Source organism: Miscanthus floridulus, chromosome 1 (assembly GCF_019320115.1).
Source record: "Miscanthus floridulus cultivar M001 chromosome 1, ASM1932011v1, whole genome shotgun sequence".
NCBI lineage: Eukaryota > Viridiplantae > Streptophyta > Magnoliopsida > Poales > Poaceae > Miscanthus > Miscanthus floridulus.
The window spans coordinates 10,628,235-10,649,191 of record NC_089580.1 but is presented as its reverse complement, the minus strand read 5'-3'; the positions used below and the strand labels follow the sequence as shown (position 1 = coordinate 10,649,191).

General features: G+C 43.5%; 2 pseudogenes; both read left to right on the top strand.

Moving 5' to 3' along the window:
• Window positions 1-20,957, top strand: part of LOC136542745 (protein argonaute 12-like) — a 249,583-nt pseudogene that overhangs the window by 203,709 nt on the left and 24,917 nt on the right.
• LOC136510138 (probable methyltransferase At1g29790) lies at window positions 2,100-4,889 on the top strand (annotated as a pseudogene).

Below are 20,957 nucleotides of genomic sequence, written 5' to 3'. Positions count from 1 at the left end.
GCTTCAACCTAGAAATCCAGATTGTTGCTCCCAATGCGCGTGGTCGGTGGTACTCGTTGGACATGGTTGTGGATGCTGACCGGACTAACTTCAGAGATTTGTTTGGGTCCGTTGTCGACAAGTGTCCTCCCACGTACGGTGATGTAGCTCGAATGTTTTATTTGTGTCTGGACAGTAAGCTCCATGTTGAAGTCTGCAAAGACCAAGACTTAGTTGAAATGTTTGCCAAAAACAAGGTTTCGAAGTGCTGCTACTTGACATTTGCATATACTAGCCCAACTAGTGAGCCTCAGCTTCCTGATTGGGAGTTTGGTGACAATGCCCACTCTATTCAAGCCCTAGTCACCCCTTCAGTCCACTGTCCAAGCATAGCTGAACCAAGCAAAAACACCCAGAGCGTATCTGTAGTGCCTGAACATGAATCACTTGGAAACCCAAATCCATCCTATGAGCATGTGGGTGTTGATGATGAAGGATTGTATCTCGACCTTGGTCCTGATTATCCCGAACCTTCCAATCCTCATAAGCCAAGACAGCCTGCTACCCCTAAGGCCTCTGAATCAGACACTGATGAAGAGTCTGATGTTGATGATCATGATGATGAGAAAGATTATGAAATAGAGGATGTAGATGATATTGTTAAAGATAAACAGCCTGAACAAATGCCTAATGCTGACTATGACAAGAAGGACCCTCCTATGGCAGTAGGCACTGTGTATTCAGACATTAATGCTTTTAGATTGGCTGTAGCTACTCATGCTGTGAGACATGAGATCCATTATGACATTGAGGCTAGTGACACAGGGAGGTTTAGGGCAAGCTACAGTTTCAAGGAAGAATTGGGCTGTCAGTGGAGAATTCATGCATCAACTACCAAGGATGGGCGTACTGTAAAGGTATTCTATTTTACCAAATGTACATTCATTTATTTTTTTTTTGGACCTAATGATTGTAAGGACTGTTTCTTTTTTTAGGTGAAGAAGAATCCATTTGGCCATGACTGTCAGAGTGCCAGGAGGACTGGAGTCTGTGTAGGAGTCACACAGTTTTGGGTGTGTCATCAAGTGATTGATTGGCTGAAGGAAGATGGGACTCTAGGTGCCAAAGAACTGCAGAAGAAGTTGAATGCTGAATTTGGGATCTGGGTGCCCTACAGGAGAATGTACAAAGGTAAAAACCTTGCCATAGATAAGCTGTATGGGCCTTGGGTCATCAAGTGTATGTATCATCTAGTACAAAATTTCAAGAAGAGGTATAGTGGAAAGATTTTTGATGATCATTTATGGGCAGCTGCATATTCATGGAGCCCATACATGTTTAATAAACACTATCAGGCAATGGCTCAAGCCAAACCAGAGGCTATGGTATATCTCCAAGAGACTCACAAGAAAAAGTGGACTAGGAGCCAGTTCTTCATTAGTTCAAAGGTGGACTATGTCACTAATAACTTGGCTGAGTCCTTCAATAATTGGATAAAGCCTGAGAAAGGGAAGCACCTGGATGACTTGATGGACACCATTAGATAGAAGATATTGATCAAGTGGAATCATAGGAAGAGGGTGGCAAGGACATTTGAAGGCAAGATTTTACTTCATATTGTGAAGAAGCTGAGAGAAGACAGTTTCAACCTTGACATAGAAGTGATCACAAGCTCACTTGAAGGTGTTGCAGAAGTTTGTGCTAAGGGGGGCAGTTCATTTAGGTTTGTGGTTGACTTAGGTAATAGAACATGTTCATGTAATGCTTGGCAAGGGTCAGGAATACCCTGCAAACATGCTATTGCGTACATCACTTCAATTCCTAAAGCAAAACTAGAAGACCATGTAGATGAGTACTTTTCTATCCAGAAATTCAAAGAAGCTTATGCAGGCTCTATCCCATGTATTCCTAACAAGTCCATGTGGCCCAAAGCCACACATGGGTTCTTCATGCACCCTTCATTGCTTAAGTCAACAGCAGGAAGAAGGAAAAATAGGATGAAAGGGGCTCTGGAGGGAGGAAGTGGGAAGAAGAAGAAGAAACATGAGTGTCCCATATGCCATGAATTGGGGCATCACTGGTACACTTGCAAGAATGGGGATCCAGCAGACATAGCTGCAATGGAGGCAGAAAGGTAATCAAATACATCTACATAAATAAAACTATCATTTAACTGAACTACATTTTCTATTAACAAGTGTCTTTTGTAGAGGTCTCCCAAAGAAAAAGCAGAAGAAAGTAGCTAGTACCAATACAGAGACTAGCCTTGTGGTGGCCACTCCATCAACAGGGATGGTATTCCCACACAATGAGGCAGTGGCCAATGCTGCAGAAAAGAAGAGGAAGAGCAAATCATCTTCTTCAACAACTTCCAAGAAAAAGAAGGCATCAGCTAGCACTGCACCATCAACAACTCCAAACACCCTATCTGGTAGGTATGTTTTTCCTATAGTTCTGCAATTTCCCATTGTAATAAAGCTTGTTCCAATAACTGGTATTTGATAGTAACAGGTCTGGAACTGGTTCCAATGAACTAGTCTCCCTCTAGGCATCAACTGCAACAGTGCAGACACCACCAGTGGAGGTTGTTCTGCCCCAGAGTTCACCAAGGATGAAGATAGGAGTGAAGAAGAAGCTGACACCTAAGAAGCCTCCCCTTGTACCAGCAAGCCTAGCCAGCCCAGATTCAAATACCAGGAGCAAGAAGAAGGTAATGCTGGAATGAAAGGTGTCTACCTGATTGTTGTGTGGGGATGTCTTTTGGCCTCATTTGCTTTTGTGGTTGTTTTGCTAAAGCTGTGCCTGGTGCCTGCTTTTGGATGAGTAGTACATGAGCTACTGCTGTTTGCTGTGCCTACTGGCATCATTTCATTTTGGCTTGACTAGAACTTAATGTCTGGATGAAGCACTTATGTGCCTGCTGTAATGTTGGTGACATGTTGAAAATTTTAGCTAATGCGTTGAAAACCAGTGACCAAATGTTGGTCTATGAACCATATTATTATTATATATTGTGTTAAATATTATTATTATATATTGTGTTCATTTCTTGTGTTGGCATCACGTACATACTCTAGTTTTTTTGGCATTAAAAAAGGTGCACATTAATTCATATGTTCATGCATCGCGTACATACTCTAGTTTTTTTTTTGCGCCAACACAACTGCCCAGCTCGGCCAGGGAGTGGCACAGAAGGACAATGGTGATTTTGATCAGCCTCTATGGCCTCAGGGCAAGCAGGTCTTTTCTCCATGCCGTTTCCCTCCGTTAGAGTGCAAAGTGAATGGAATGGCCTGGGAGACAAGAAAGTTTAGGTGGATGGCGCATGGGTGCGGCCCAACTTTTTAGTGGCATGTGGGAAACGACCATCTTTTATAATGGTACAGAGGTAAAAGTCTCTCTCTCTCTCTCTCTATATATATATATATATATATATATATTTCTCTATCTCTTCTCTACCACTAAATCATTCATAACTATTCCATACACAGGTCCGACACCAAAACTGCTCCATACGATCAGATCAGGAAGACAACGCGCACTCGCTCCATACGATCAGCTCAATCCCCATAACAACAGCAGCAATTCAGTAGGCAAAAAATCAATCCCCATAACTGCTATAGCGGCACCACGGCGGCCAAGTTGCTCATGTTCCTGCTCACCAACGCCGTCTCCATCGTCGTCGTCTCCTCGGGTGCCGAGCCCTCCCTCCTCCGCCGCTACAGCAGCAGTGGCTACAGGCCTACCGCCACCATCCTCCACCTCTGGGATGGCTCCACGGTGCTCCAAGCGGACCTCAACGTCACGCAGGCCGCGCTCGCCGCTGGCCACATGACCTCGTGGACCTCCACGCTCGTGTCCACACCGCCAACGAGCTCCTCTAGACGCTCCTCCAAGCCATGCAGGACCACGGCGGCTGGGACCTCCCTACGACGTCTAACTATGGATGGAAACGCGAGCCTGCCGGCCCGCATCGCAAGGTGGCTGAGGCTGCGGCGGGGGAGGTGTTCCCGGTGCTGGACCACACGTACGTCCGTGTCCAGGACGACCTAGAACGCTACATGGACTACGCACCCGATGAGGAGTGCCCGTCCGACGAGCCGCTCGCGCACAGGCTCATGCTCAGCAGCTGTGAGCCGCTGTTGTGCCATCGATGCCGCCCGCGGTCGCCCAAGGGGTACCCACAGTCGTTGCCGCTGCCTCGGAGCCTCTGGACCATGCCATCGGACACCACCGTCATGTGGAACGCATACGCGTGCAAGAACTACTCGTGCCTCATGGCCGCCGCCCGCGGTGGCGGCATCAGCGGCTACGATGACGGATGCTTCGACCTACGTCATGAGCGGGGGAATAAGAATAAGGCCAACAGATGGGCGCGCGACGATGGCATGCTATCCTACTCCATCGATGCCGTGCTCCGTGCGTGGCCCAACGACACAGTACGCATCAGCCTAGACCTCGACGATGGCTCCCCCTCTGACACGTTCATGGCGTGGATGCTGGAGCACTCGTGGGTCACCGTGCTCACCGCGGTTGTCAACTCTGGTACGCCGTTCGGCAGCTTCATCGTGTCATGCTGCCTGGTGCCACTACACTTCATCGACATGCACTAGCTGCCCCTGTTTGACGGTACCATGGACATCGTGCACGCCAGGCATGACCTCGACGGCAGTGGGTGGATGTCCCCTGATGTGATGCTGGAGTTCGCGTTGTTCGACGTGTATAGGGTGCTTAGGCCAGGGGGCTTGTTCTAGCTGGACCACTTCGTCTGCGCCGCTATGTAGTAGAACGCGACGTTCGCGCCGATGATTGATCACGTCGGGTTCAGGAAGCTATGGTGGAACATCGGCAGGGGAAAGGAGAAGGAGAAGTGGTACGTGTCGGCGCTGTTGGAGAAGCCCATGACATGAGCATGAGAACATTTATGTGCGTTTGTTTTTTTACAGGGAAATTGTGGCTGTAATAATCCTATGAATTATGTCTTGGTCATTCTTGCTTCTAGTGTACTATGACTTTTTGCCCAATTGTAGAAAAATACAATACATTACGTGTCAGCTTCCTATTGGTTGATAATTGTCTAAGACCAAAAAGAAATTTGGTGCCTAATTGAAAATGTTTGTGGTGGAATTAGAATCTCTACAACTAAAGCATTCATAACTAAATCTTCTGGATCATCATTGATTGGTGACCAACTACAGCTTGTTATTCGTGCAAAGCACATTCTCTTAGTTGAACTATTGAGAGATTAGATTCTTAATTGTAGAATAGATTATAAAACATGTACTGTGAAACACAAACTTGTTATGATTATCTTTTGATGGCACTTGATTCCTAAAGAAGTGCAAGCTTATCTTTCGCGTATTATAGGCATGAAGTGATGAGACAATTGAAGTTGATGTTTTAGTTTTGCATTCAAATTTAGAGTTATTTTTTAACTATCTATCTTTCGTGAAGACTTATGTAATATTGATTGAAACATTATGTGTCGGTGCGAAAAGTGACCAACAAGTAAATATTTGTAGTTTTGCCGTGCGTTGTGATCGGATGTGGCCTAGCACTCAATAACACATGATTTATACTAATTCAGGCAACGTGCCCTATGTCTAGTTTTGGTCGGTCAGTGATTTTATTTCTGAGCCCGGGTGCTCAAAGTTTGTTGTGGGGTTACAAACAGGTACGAAATGAGAAGGGGGTGTTAGAGGCCCGGTCAAACTCTAAACCAAGTGGTTAAGAGTGACAGGTGCTCAAACATGCGCTAAGTATTGCAGTGTATGCTCTGTGTAGCTATTGAGATCTAGAGCTGTGGAGCTATTCGAATGCTCAAGTTCTCTAGAGTTGGATCCAAAGAGAGAATCCAGCGTCCATCCCAGTTGGGAGAGAGTGCATCCTCTTTTATAGGCGAAGGGGATGGACTTACAAGTTAGAGAGAAAGAGAGAGAAAGAGAGCTTGTACATGTGCTACCTAGTCTTGTTGCTCATGCCATCGGGTACGAGACAATTGTCGGCTCCCACAATACTGTTCATGCCCAGATATGTCTAGTAGGTTTGAAAGCTCTAGTTTGGTTTTGGTTAATTGATGAAACCCTAAGTGCTAATCTAGTCTCTCAAAGTGATCATGAGATAGGTAGCACTACTCCAAGAAGATGAAGCAATGATGAAGATCATGACAATGGTGATGGAATATTGATGATCAAGTGCTTAATCTTGGAAAAGAAGAAAGAGAAAAACAAAAGGCTCAAGGCAAAGGTATAAATTGTAGGAGCTATTTTATTTTGGTGATCAAGACACTTAGAGAGTGTGATCACATTTAGGATAGATAACCGTACTATTAAGAGGAGTGGAACTCGTATCGAAATGCGGTTGTCAAAGTGTCACTACATGCTCTAACTCATTGCATATGCATTTAGGATCCAGTGGATCACTAACACCCTTGAAAATATTTGTGAAAATATGCTAACACATGTGCACAAGGTGATACACTTGGTGGTTGGCACATTTGAGCAAGGGTGAAGAAGTTAGAAGTGAAAACAAGTTAGTGTCACTGGTTGTACAGTGACCGGACGCTGGACCTCTGAGGGACCGGCGCGTCCGGTCATGTGTACCAGTGAGACGCTGGCTTCGGTCATGCGACCGAACGCTGGGTCTGAAAGCACTGGACACTGGCTGCCTACGTTTGGTCAAACTGACCTGGCGATATAGTACTTAGGGTTTATCACCGGACGCTGGACTATGTCCGGTCGAGGTGGACCAAACGCGTCCGGTCGAAGAAAACCTGCTCGAGGAGCTTACTATACTCGACCGGACGCTGAGGCTCCAGCGTTCGGTCAGTTTTGTCAGAGCGTTCGGTCAGTTAATAGTCGTTGTGATCTAGCAGCTTAGGTTTAACTCAGAATGTCACGTGGCTTACATCTGTTGACCGGACACTGAGTCCAGGGTCCGGTCAGAAGGACCGGAGCATCCGATCAGCTCAAGTTGTTCCCAGTGAAGGGGTACAACAGCTCTATTTTATGGGGGCTTCTATTTAAGCCCCATGGCCGACTCAAGCTCACTCTCTTGCACATTTTCATTGACATAGCATATTTGTGAGCTTAACCAAAGCCCTTCCACTCATCTTCATCATTGATCGATCATCATTGTGAGATTGGGAGAGAATCCAAATGCATTGCTTGAGTGATGGCATCTAGAGGCACTTGGCATTCATGTTGCGCTGTGGATTTCGCTTGTTTCTCTTAATGGTTGCCACCACCTAGATGGTTGGAGCAGTGGTGGAGGATCGACACGAGTTGGTGATTGTTCGTGGCCATCTCCGGTGATTGTAAGGGGAGTTGTACCTTCTCTGGTGGAGTGCCGAAAGGTAACTCTAATAAATTGCTTGTGTCATTGAGTTACCTCACTTGTGGGTCAGTTCTTGCGGTGTCCTATCGTGTGGATGAGGTTTGTGAAACACCTCTTAGCCGCCGAACCACCGAGTGTTGGTCGACACAACAGGGACGTAGCGTGTTGGCAAGCACATGAACCTCGGGAGAAAATCGATTGTCTCTTACCCTTGGCATTCTCCCAGTGATTGGTTTTATATTCATCTTGTGATTGGTTCATCCCCTATAAGGCGGTATAATCACCCTACTCGCTCCTTTACATTCTTGCAAACTAGTTGATACAAGCTCTTTAGTGTAATTAGAATTGAGTGCTTGATTTGTTATTTAAGTTCAACTAGTGGAGCTCTTTAGAGTAGTAAGGTTGAGAGCTCTTAGTGAAAAGTTACATAGCTAGTTTATGTGCCTAAGTAATCATTGCAACTAGAATTGTTGGATAGGTGGCTTGCAACCCTTGTAGAGCTAGAGCAAGTTTACATTAAGCTATTTGTTATACTGATCAAATTGCTCTAGTCAATTTGTAGAATTTTAAATAGGCTATTCACCTCCCCTCTAGCCATATTAGGACCTTTCAAGTGGTATCAGAGCTGTGGTCATCGTTTGATTAAAGGCTTAACAACCTCGATGTCAAATTATGGCTCAAGTTGTGTTCAACCATGTGGGGGGCAAACCACCGTTCTTTGATGGCACATCCTATGATTATTGGAAAAGAAAGATGAAAATGTATCTTGGTTCAATTAATGATCAAGTATGGGAAGTGACCGAGAATGATTATGCTATCATTGATCCCGACAATCCTACCAACCAAGACAAGACCAACAAGCAATGCAATACAATGGCGCTCAACACCATATACAGTGACATTGATTCAAAGGTGTTCAAGCAAATCAAGGATTATGATAGAGCAAATGAGGTATGGAGGAGATTAGAGGAAACATATGAGGGCACACCAGAGGTAAAGAGTGCCAAGTTGTATATTCTCAAGGATAAATTGGCAAGCTTTAAGATGAAAGATGATGAGAACATTCTGGAGATGTTCCATTGGTTACAAGTAATTGTCAATGACTTAAAGGTTTTGGGAGAAAAGATCAAGAATGATGATGTCTCTCATCGGTTCTTGATGTGCCTACCTCTAAGGTTTGAGATGTTGAGATTGCTAATCATAAGAGGAGGATTGAAAGAGATCACCCCTAACCAAGTACTAGGTGATGTCATGACACAAGAGACATACCGTGTGGAAAAGGAAGGGGGTGACAAGGAAGATAAGAAGGAAGAACAAGACAAGAAGAAGAAAAGCGTAGCATTCAAGGCAAGCTCATCATCATACAAGAACAAGGGCAAGTCCAAGAAGGAATCAAGTGATGATAAAGATCTTAGTGACATTGATGATGAAGCTATGCTCTTTGTTCGCAAGATGGGAAAATTCATGAAGAAGAAGGGCTATGGTGCAAGAAAGAGAAGAGATCACATCAAGAGCAAAGAGTATGTGAGAAGATGCTACAATTGCAAGAGCCCGAATCATGTTGTAGTAAATTGTCCCTACAAATAGTGACAATGATGAGGATGAGAAGAAGAAGAACAAGAAGGAAAATAAAGAAAAGAAGGAGAAGAAGGAGAAGAGGATGACCTTTCAAAAGAAGAAGGGTGGAGGCTATGTGGTCACTTGGGATAGTGATGGATCAACGGATAGTGATGATTCTAGTGATGATGACAAGAAGTCTATCAAGAGAGCACTAGCAAGCATCGCCATCATCGACAATAAGCCCTCCATCTTCGACACTCCATCGACATGCCTCATGGCAAAGTCTACCAAGGCAAAATATGATGAGAGTGATGATGATGAATGTGAAAGTGATTCTTGTAGGGATGAAAATAATGATGATGATGATGATGATGAGTACACCAAGGAGGAGCTCTTGGACATATATGAGCAAGTGCACGCTTGCACTGAAATGAAGAGAAAAGAGTGTAAAGAATTGTGCAAGAAAGTAAAATTTCTTGAGCAATCATTTGATGAGCTCAGTGCCACTCATGAGAGACTAATAGATGCCCATGAGAAGCTTGGCAAGGTTCACTCTAAGCTTGAAAAGGCTCACTTCTCTCTCATTGAGCAAGTCAAGAAGGAGCAAGTAATAGTAACATATGATGTGGGACTAACATGTGATCTTATTGATGAATCCTCTTATAAGCCTATTTCTATTGCTCCCACTAACATTTCTTGTAGCACTACCACTTTCTCTCCACCTATAAATGATGCCTCACTAAAGGTGGAAAATGAAACCCTCAAGAAGGAAGTGAATGAGCTCACTTGTGCCTTAGGCAATGCCTATGGTGGAGATGCCCGCTTGCTAAAGTGCTTGGGTAGCCAAAGGTTTTCTCTCAACAAAGAGGGATTAGGCTATACCCCTAAGAAAGCCAAGGCGGCATTTGTCACTCCCAAAGCTAGCTTTGTGAAGGGCAATGGTCGGTTTTGTAATAGATGCAAGCAAGTTGGGCATGTAGAGCAATATTGCAAAACTAACAAGAACAAGCTACATAATGTATCCTCAATCAAATTTGATTCTTGTTATATGCTTTATAAGGGTGCCAATGGTGTGAATGCTAAGTTCATTGGTACACCAATTGTGGGCCCAAAGAAGAAGGTCATTTGGGTACCAAAGTCCTTGGTAACTAACCTTCAAGGACCCAAGCAAGTTTGGGTACCTAAAAAGAATTGATTTTCTTTTGTAGGTCAATTATAAAGCCGAAGGAAGGCATTGGGTGCTTAATAGTGGGTGCACATAACACATGACCGGTGATCCAAGAATGTTCAATTCAATCAATGAGAACAAGAGCAATGGGATTGATAGTATCACATTTGGTGATAATGGCAAAGGCAAGGTCAAAGGGCTTGGTAAGATTGCAATATCCAATAATTTGAGCATTTTCAATGTGCTACTAGTAGAGAGCTTGAATTTCAACCTATTGTCGCTAGCTCAATTGTGTGATTTTGGTTTCAAGTGCATATTTGGTGTGGATGATGTAGAAATCATAAGTGTAGATGGCTCTAACTTGATATTCAAAAGATTTAGATATGAGAATCTATACTTAGTTGATTTCAATACTAGAGAAGCTCAATTGTCAACATGTTTGATCACTAAGTCTAGCATGGGTTGGTTATATCATAGAAGGCTTGGTCATGTTGGAATGAAACAATTGAACAAGTTGATTAAGCATGACTTCGTTAGAGGCTTGAAAGATGTCACATTTGAAAATGATAAGCTATGTAGTGCATGTCAAGCCAGAAAGCAAGTTGGTAACACACATCCTAAGAAGAGCATGATGAGCACATCTAAGGCATTTGAGTTGATGCACATGGACTTGTTTGGACCAACCACATACACTAGCATTGGTGAAAATAAGTATGAATTTATGATTGTGGATGATTTCACTAGATACACATGGGTGTTCTTTCTTGTTGACAAGAGTGATGTGTTTGCAACCTTTAAATCATTTGTCAAGGGAATTCACAATGAGTTTGAGGTAACCATCAAGAAAGTGAGAAGTGACAATGGAAGTGAATTCAAGAATACAAGAATTGATGAGTTGTGTGATGAATTTGGAATTAGACATCAATTCTCGACCAAGTACACTCCTTAATTAAATGGCTTAGTTGAAAGGAAGAATAGAACCTTGATTGACATGGCAAGATCAATGTTGGAGTGAGTACAATGTGAGTCATTCATTTTGGGCCAAAGCAATCAACATGGCTTGCTACTATAGCAACCGACTCTATTGTCACCCCATGATGGAGAAGACACCATATGAGCCATTGAATGGAAGAAAGTCAAATATTGCATACTTTCGAGTCTTTGGTTGCAAATGCTACATATTGAAGAAAGGCACTAGATTGAGCAAGTTTGAAAAGAAATGTGATGAAGGTTTCTTGCTTAGATACTCCACTACTAGCAAGGCTTATAAAGTTTGGAATTTGGCTAGTGGTACTCTTGAGGAGGCTCATGATGTGGAATTTGATGAAACCAATGGTTCACAAGAGGAAGATGAGAATCTAGATGATGTGAGAGGCACTCAATTGGTCAAAGCAATGAAGAACATGGACATTGGTGATATAAGGCCTAAAGAAGTGATTGATATAGAAGATGATAAGAATTAAGTGCTCTCTAATTCAAATGTGCAAGCTAGTAGTTCTCATGATCAAGTTCAAGCAAGTACTAGTCATGACAATGTGCAAGCTCAACAAGTGGCTAGTTCATCATCTCATCCAAATGATCAATCAAATACTAGCAATCAAGTGCAAGCACTTCAACCAACCAATGTTGCAAGAGATCATCCATTGGACACAATAATTGGCAATATCTCAAGAGGTGTTCAAACTAGATCAAGATTGGCATCATTTTGTAAACACTTCTCATTTGTGTCATCCATAGAACCAAAGAAGATAGATGAAGCTTTGGAGGATGTTGATTGGATCAATGCTATGCATGAAGAGCTAAACAACTTCACAAGAAACCAAGTATGAGAGTTAGTTGAGAGGCCTAAGGATCATAATGTGATTCGAACAAAGTGAGTCTTTCAAAACAAGCAAGATCAAGATGGGATAGTTATAAGGAACAAAGCAAGATTAGTAGCTCAAGGTTACACTCAAGTTGAAGGTCTTGACTTTGGAGAAACATATGCCCCGGTTGCAAGATTGGAAGCAATTAGGATCTTGTTAGCCTATGCTTGTGCTCATAACATCAAGTTGTACCAAATGGATGTCAAGAGTGCATTTCTCAATGGGTACATCAATGAGCTTGTGTATGTTGAGCAATCTCCTGATTTTGAAGATGAGAAGAAACCCAACCATGTTTACAAGTTGAGAAAGGCTTTGTATGGATTGAAACAAGCACCTAGAGCATGGTATAAGAGATTGAGGGATTTCCTACTCTCTAAGGGATTTAAGATGGAAAAGTTTGACACTACTCTCTTCACCACGAAGCTTGGAAATGATTTATTTATGATGCAAATCTATGTGGATGATATCATATTTGGATCAACAAATCAAGAATTTTGTGAAGAGTTTGGAAAGATGATGGCAAGTGAGTTTGAGATGTCCATGATTGGAGAGCTTAGTTACTTCCTTGGTCTTCAAATCAAGCAAATGAAGAATGGCACATTTATGAGTCAAGGCAAGTATATCAAGAACATGCTCAAGAAGTTTGGAATGGATGATAGTAAAGCTATTAGTACACCTATGGGGTTAAGTGGAAGCTTGGATATTGATGCTAGTGGCAATATGGTGGATCAAAAGATGTATCGGTCTATGATTGGAAGCCTACTCTATGTGACCGCATCAAGGCCGGATGTGATGTTTAGTGTATGCATGTGTGCTAGATTTGAAGCCTCACCAAGAGAAAGTCATTTGAAGGCAACTAAAAGGATATTGAGGTACTTGAAGCATACACAAAATGTTGGATTATGGTATCCCAAAGGAGCAAGATTTGAGTTGGTTAGATATTCGGACTCTGATTATACGGGATGCAAAGTTGAGAGAAAGAGCACATCGGGCACATGTCAACTATTAGGAAGATCACTTGTATCTTGGTCATCAAAGAAGCAAAATAGTGTAGCATTTTCAACTGCCGAAGCGGAGTACATTTCGGCCGGTAGTTGTTGTGCTCAATTACTTTGGATGAAGGCTACTTTGAATGATTTTGGAATCAAGTTCAAGCAAGTGCCATTGCTATATGACAATGAGAGTGTAGTCAAGCTCACCAACAACCCAATTCAACACTCAAAAACAAAGCATATAGATGTTTGCCATCATTTCATAAGAGATCACCAACAAAAAGGGGGCATTTGCATAGAGAGTGTGGGCACCGAAGATCAACTTGCCGACATCTTCACCAAGCCACTTGATGAGAAGAGATTTTGCAAGCTAAGAAATAAATTGAACATACTTGACTTCTCCAATATATGTTGATGCACCCCCATTATATGACATGCCCCTCCTTCGAGCTATTCAAGGTAAACATTGATTGGCATGGCATACATCCTTACTAAGGACATGATTAGTGCATCTAGACATCTATTGCATTTAAATAGGCTCATTCATGAAAATCAAATGAATTTGATGCTTGTATGGTACCACTATTGCTTGTATGTTTGAAATGAACTAGTGGTAGCATATGACATGTTTATGGGCTTGTAAACCAAGTGTTTGATCTAGAAAATGAGCTATAAGTATTTAACTCAACATGGTACAAGATAACCCTTACCTAGAGGTGTGAAGAAGCTTGTCCTTGGATCAAACCGAGTTAAATATATTTAGCAAGTACTCTAGATTGAACCAAATTGGGAAAAATGATCCTCTTTTAACATGGTTTCACCCCAACTTATCTATAATTTGAAGCTCACATTTTGTGCTAATTGTTGACAAAGGGGAAGAGAAACACAAAGATGGTAAGATAAGGGGAGAAAAACAAAGATATTGGTAATATTAGTGAATGGGGAGAGAAATATGACAAAGTAAGGGGATCAAAATATTTTGAGCACACAAGTAGGGGGAGCAAGCTCATAAACTTGTATGTTGTATTTGAATGTGCATTTCATAAAATTGCTTAGCACAAGTTTTAAATTTCAATATCCATGCTTGTGTGGAATATGCTAGTTATAGGCTTGAATGGTGAAATGAAAAACTAGAATGCATAGGATATCCAATTATTTCATTTCCAAGTATTTTCAAGTGATATCTAGCCAAAGTAACTAGACTTATGATTCATGTTATGCAAACTAGACCCTTGTTTTAATATTGATCTCACGGGGTATTCTAGTTTTTATGTATGTCTAGTTACTAATGGTGCTGAGGATGGTATAATGGTGTACTCCGATTGGTATCACACTTCAAAGGTCCATCTCTTATACCTTAGCATCATTTGGTAGAAATTGACTCCTATATTCCCTATCTAAGCATATGTGCAAGCTTCAATCTAAACTCTTAGCACATATGTAGGGGGGCAATTGCTACCATTTAGAATTCATGAAACTTGTCCATATTCTTTTACACATGGTAAATATGCTTGGACAAGCAACGTGGATTCAATTAAAACTTAATTCATATCTTTGTGTAAGGGTTGTCATCAATTACCAGAAATGGGGAGATTGAAAGCTCTAGTTTGGTTTTAGTTAATTGTTGAAACCCTAAGTGCTAACCTAGTCTATCAAAGTGATTATGAGATAGGTAGCACTACTCCAAGAAGATGAAGCAATGATGAAGATCATGACAATAGTGATGGAATATTGATGATCAAGTGCTTAATCTTGGAAAAGAAGAAAGAGAAAAACAAAAGGTTGAAGGCAAAGGTATAAATTGTAGGAGCCATTTTGTTTTGGTGATCAAGACACTTAGAGAGTGTGATCACATTTAGGATAGATAACCATACTATTAAGAGGAGTGGAACTCGTATCGAAATGCGATTGTCAAAGTGCCACTAGATGCTCTAACTCATTGCATATGCATTTAGGATCTAGTGAATCACTAACACCCTTGAAAATGTTTGTGAAAATATGCTAACACATGTGCACAAGGTGATACACTTGGTGGTTGTCACATTTGAGCAAGGGTGAAGAAGTTAGAAGTGAAAAGGAGTTAGTGTCGCTGGTTATACAGTGACCGGACGCTGGACCTCTGAGGGACCGGCGCGTCCGGTCATGTGTACCAGTGAGACGCTGGCGTCGGTCATGCGACCGGACGCTAGGTCTGAAAGCACCGGACGCTGGCTGCCTGCATCCGGTCGGACTGACCTGGCGACACAGTACTTAGGGTTTACCACCGGACGCTAGACTGTGTCCGGTCGAGGTGGACCGGACGCGTCTGGTCGAAGAAAACCGGCTCGAGGAGCTTACTGTACTCGACCGAACGCTGAGGCTCCAGCGTCCGGTCAGTTAATAGCCGTTGTGATCTGGCGGCTCAGGTTTAACTCAGAATGTCACGTGGCTTACATCTATTGATCGGACGCTGAGTCCAGGGTCTGGTCAGAAGGACCAGAGCGTCCGGTCAGCCCGAGTTGTGCCCAGTGAAGGGGTACAACGGCTCTATTTTGTGGGGGCTTCTATTTAAGCCCCATGGCCGGCTTAAGCTCACTCTCTTGCATATTTTCATTGACATAGCATACTTGTGAGTTTAGCCAAAGCCCTCCCACTCATCTTCATCATTTATCGATCATCATTGTGAGATTGGGAGAGAATCCAAGTGCATTGCTTGAGTGATTGCATCTAGAGGCACTTGGCATTCGTGTTGCGCTGCATATTTCACTTGTTTCTCTTGGTGGCTGCCACCACCTAGACGGTTGGAGCAGCGGTGGAGGATCAGCACGAGTTGGTGATTGTTCATGGCCATCTCCGGTGATTGTAAGGGGAATTGTACCTTCCTCGATGGAGTGCCGAAAGGTAACTCTAGTAAATTGCTCGTGTCATTGAGTTACCTCACTTGTGGGTCGGTTCTTGCGGTGTCCTATCGTGTGGACGAGGTTTGTGAAATACCTCTTAGCCGCCGAACCACCGAGTGTTGGTCGACACAACAGGGACGTAGCGTGTTGGCAAGCACGTGAACCTCGGGAGAAAATCGATTGTCTCTTGCCCTTGGCATTCTCCCGATGATTGGTTTTATATTCATCTTATGATTGGTTCATCCCCTACAAGGCGGTATAATCACCCTACTCACTCCTTTATATTCTTGCAAACTAGTCGATACAAGCTCTTTAGTGTAATTAGAATTGAGAGCTTGATTTGTTATTTAAGTTCAACTAGTGGAGCTCTTTAGAGTAGTACGGTTGAGAGCTCTTAGTGAAAAGTTACATAGCTAGTTTGTGTGCCTAAGTAATCATTGCAACTAGAATTGTTGGATAGGTGGCTTGCAACCCTTGTAGAGCTAGAGAAAGTTTGCATTAAGCTATTTGTTATACTAATCAAATTGCTCTAGTCAATTTGTAGAATTTTAAATAGGCTATTCACCTCCCCTCTAGCCATATTAGGACCTTTCAAGATTTTACCGTGTTTGCCTGGTATGGTAAATGTCGGCGCCTACAATACTGTAACACAAATGTCGGCGCCCACAATACTATTTGGGTTCTGACATGCCTGGAAGATTGCATAGTACCCGTCTGGCATGGCCTGGTGGCACTGTCCTGCAGGTGTGCAGGGTATGGCAGGGTATGGTCCTCGGTATTGCGGTTTGACTTGAGCGCCTTACCTTGTTTGCTCCGCCTGATCCTTGGGTCCTCACCGAGCGGACGTCCCCGGTCGGTCGTTCCTAGTCGGCTCCGACCGTGTCGGTCGGGGAAGAATCACGAGCACAGGTCCGACGTATCTCCGGTCGGAAAAGGAGGACGGAGTCGGACTGTGTCCCCTCCTTGGCCAGGCCTTCTGGTCGGAGACCGGATCGTTCTCTCGGCCGGGCGTTAGGTAACTGGGCTAGCCCGGGAGGCGCGCGTTGTTGCTACGCCGTCTGTTGGGCCGAGTTTTTGTTAGGAAGCGGGTCCATTGGGGACCCCGGGTTTGTGAACCCAACATTATGATTACGGTATCTATTTTAGATAACAATATAACACACGTTCATACATATATTATCGTGGTATTATGTGTTCCCTTTGCAACATATGGGCATTTACCTAGTATATATATATTTCCTACTCTCTTAGAGTAGTTACTCCCACCTACATCCACCTGTGTATTCTCTCCTCCCGCACACATGACGGGCGTCAAGTTGATTAGCGGGCCAATTGTGTGGATCCATTAACTGATGGCCTAAACAATCGGTCCTATATTACTTCTCTCCTCCACATTTGGATCGAAAAAAAAATCGGTGCCTCCCGAGGTGGCGGCGACAGCCTTCACCGCGGTCCTCCTCGGCCCCTCCGCGCCCCTACTCGTCGGTGCATGGCCATCCTCGGCACCTCCGCGCCCCTACTCGTCGGCGCCCCTACTCGTCAGCAACAGCGGTTCCAGAATCCAAAGGCGGCGGCGCCCATCCCACTCGCTCGGTAGGGTCTCTGGCGGCGGTGCGTCCCGTCCCGTCCCGCGCGGACGGCGCTCCCCCACGCAGATGCGCGCATCCCTGGCCGTGACGGAGCCACGACGGTGCCTTGGTCCAGCCCACATGGCCATGGTGGTGACACCCTCCCCCAGGCATGGTGGCGGATCCATGGCGGCGGCCTCCCCATGTTGGATCTCGTGCGACGGCGGCGACGACGGCCACTCCGATGGCATCGACTCCTCCCGAAGAGGTGAGGGCCGTGAGCGATTCCAGTCGACGGCGGCGATGACACCTTCCACCCCCGGCGGACGGTGACTAGGTAATATCCTATGCCACTGAATCTTTTCAATGCCATTCGACGACAGTACATGCTCTTGCCTGCTGTGATCCTTGCCATTCAACAGAGTTGGGAGTAGCACGGAATCTCATACATTTTTAATTCAACAGGCATGATGTGCCCGATGCAATGGCGATGTTGAATTTGTTGTGCTTTGTTTCGTTTTTGGATCAGGGTATTCGACCACTCTCCAATTAGCGTATCCATCTATACGCCATACCTGGAGGCCATCATGAAAACGATCGTGAAGTGAAGCTGGACTTTCAGTAATCATCTGGGAAACCAGAGGATGGTGGTCAACAGCATGACGATAGCTGCAACCCTGCGTTCTTTTTTCCAGATGCTGAGATCAAAGTGTCACTTGATAATTTTTCAGATCTAAGTATCTTTGGATACCTTTTTTTAGATTAAAGTATCACTTGATACTTCTTTCAATATTGTAATATCACTGGATACTTTTTTAGATAACAGTAGTATCAATTCATACTTTTTTAGATTAATTAAAGTATCACTTGAAACTAAGAATTACAGTATTGATACATGTTAGCTTCTGACGATGAGTATGTATTAATACTTCCTTACGTTCTGGTATATACACGTACTTTTTCTAAAGATTTTATGTACATATACTGCCTAATTAAGAAGTATGTATTGATACTCTTACATATGTTTTTAGTTTCCATTAAAAAAGTATAAATTCTGGTATGCACACATACTCTTAAGGCTGTATGTACACAATACTCCTATACTAAGAAGTGTGCATTGATACTGGATCTCTTACGTATGTAATATTTTCCAATTAAAAATTATATATTCTATTATACGATCTCTGAAAACGGCCATGCAAGCGGTCGCAAAAAATTATAGACAGTCGGTTTGCTGGCTGTAAGGTTTCTAAGAGCAATGCTAATAATACAGCCGGCTTGCTAGCTGTAAGGTTTCTTGCAGCCTTCTCCCAGCCCACTCATATAGTAGTTAGTTATTTACAGTTAATATATGACCCACTTGTCTCTCTCACAGACTTTCTTGGTTCTTGTGTCCAAGTCGGCTATAAGCTTATAGCCCGCTTTTCCTCTCTCTCCTCCCCTCTCTCCTCCACCTCAGTATTTAGTCGGCTTAAAACCTGCTATTATACTTGCTCTAAATGGGTTCGGCATGCAGCATGTCTGTTCATTCTCCTCAGACCCGTTTAGCTTTCCATGGGCTGCTCAACAGTATATATATATATATATATATATATATATTTTATAGTCATCTCCATTTACGATAATGTCAATACATATTTACGATAGTTGGGTTACTATAACACATAAGGATATTTATCGTAACGTTATACTTCTTCCGTTCCAGAATATCTGTCGCTTTCGCTTCCCGAGAAACCATTTTAACAAAATATATATTAAAAAATATTAATATTTATGATACATAATTAGTATCATCGGAAAGATCTTTGAATCTAGTTTTTTAATAAATTTATTTGAAGATACAAATATTGCTAGTATTTTCTACAAATCAAATCAAATAAACGATAAATAAATCGGGACGAAGTATACAACTACTACCATGTATATATATATATATATATATATATATATATATATATATATATATATATATATATATATATATATATATATATATATATATATATCGGCGTGGCCTGTAAGGACTGAGGAGGGACGCGAAGAAATGAAAAGCGCAAGCGACACGCGCCGGCGTTTCAACTGATGGGCCCACCAGCGCCACGCCAGCCAGGCAGCTAGACCTGCAATGCAATTCTCTGGTGCCGTCCAGCCAGCCGTCCACATGCATGCATGGCCCCACGTCTCAGTGGGTCTCTTCGAGTAATCTCCGGTGGATACAGTGTTACGTGCATCGAATTCGGTTCAAGGCGGGAGCGGGGAAGGGATGCGCATGCGCGGCACTTGGCCACTTGGGGCAGTGCACTGTGTGCGCGGCGCGACAGGAAGCTTGTGTGACTGATTGATCCAACAGGCCAGTGGTGCAGCGGGGGCGGCAGAAGATCCGGGAAACGGGAGCGTGAGATCTTTTGGTCGCTGCGGTCACGCAACCGGTGTGTCTGGTGATGATCTTCCCTGTGCATTAAGGGGTGCAGGGATCGGGTGACTAAAATTTAGAAGGCATCACATAAAGATGTCGTATGGAGTGTTTGTATACTAATAAAAAAATAAATTACAGAATTCATCAGTACTCTACGAGAAGAACTTATTAAACCTAATTAGTCCATCATTAGCACATGTTTATTGTAGCACCACATTGTCAAATCATGGTCTAGTTAAGCTTAAAATATTCGTTTCGCAAATTAGTCGTAAACTGTGTAATTAGTTTCGTAATTAGTCTATATTTAATACTCCATGCATGTGTTAAACATCTGATGGGACAGCGACTAATTTATCGTTCGTTACTCCTGTCCACTCGTCGCTTCTATCCACTTGCATACCTCCTCCAAGAGCAGCGCTCGGCCACCGAACTGTCGGTCTGCCTACCAGGCGCGGCGCTCGGCCACCTCCTAGCCGCGGCGCTCGGCTGCCAGCCCTGCAGGGTCCATCGGACTGCCGCCCCTGCCTGTCAGGCATGGCACGCAGCCACCTCTGAGTCGTGGCTGCCCTCTGCCTTCCTACCGCGTCGCGTGGCTGATGCCTCCATACCGCCTCGTGCAGCCGCTGTCGTTATCCACCCTGTTCGCTTGTTGGTTTCAGCCAGGCTTATTCAACTAGCTAACAGTATTTTCCTTTCACAATAAACCAGCACCAAACAGCCCAGAAACCAACCAGCGAACACGCCGATCGTCGGCCCGTCGCCTACAAGTGCCGCCGGACCGCTGTCTCCGGTGAACTCCACACGACGATGAGTCTTCATTCTGCCAAGCAGCAAGGAGATGTTATGATATGCTGAAAACGCATGTTGCAAGCGTATGTTTCATGTGTTTCAGGTGTCTCATAGGTATGTTGCGATTGTTTCATGCGGATATTGCAAAAGTAGATCGAGATGTTGCATATGTTGCAATGGTTGTACACGTATGTTGCAAAGGTCAGTTTCCAATGTTTTATCTGTGTTTTCGGATGTATGTTGCAAGTGTATTTTATCTGGATATTGCATATGTTTCACACATATGTTGCAAGTGTTTTATCTGGATATTGACTATGTTTTGCAATGGTTTTCAAGTGTTTTCCAGGTGTTTTTTTCAAGTGTTTTAGAAGCATGTTTTAAGTGTTTTATCTACCTTCAGGCATAT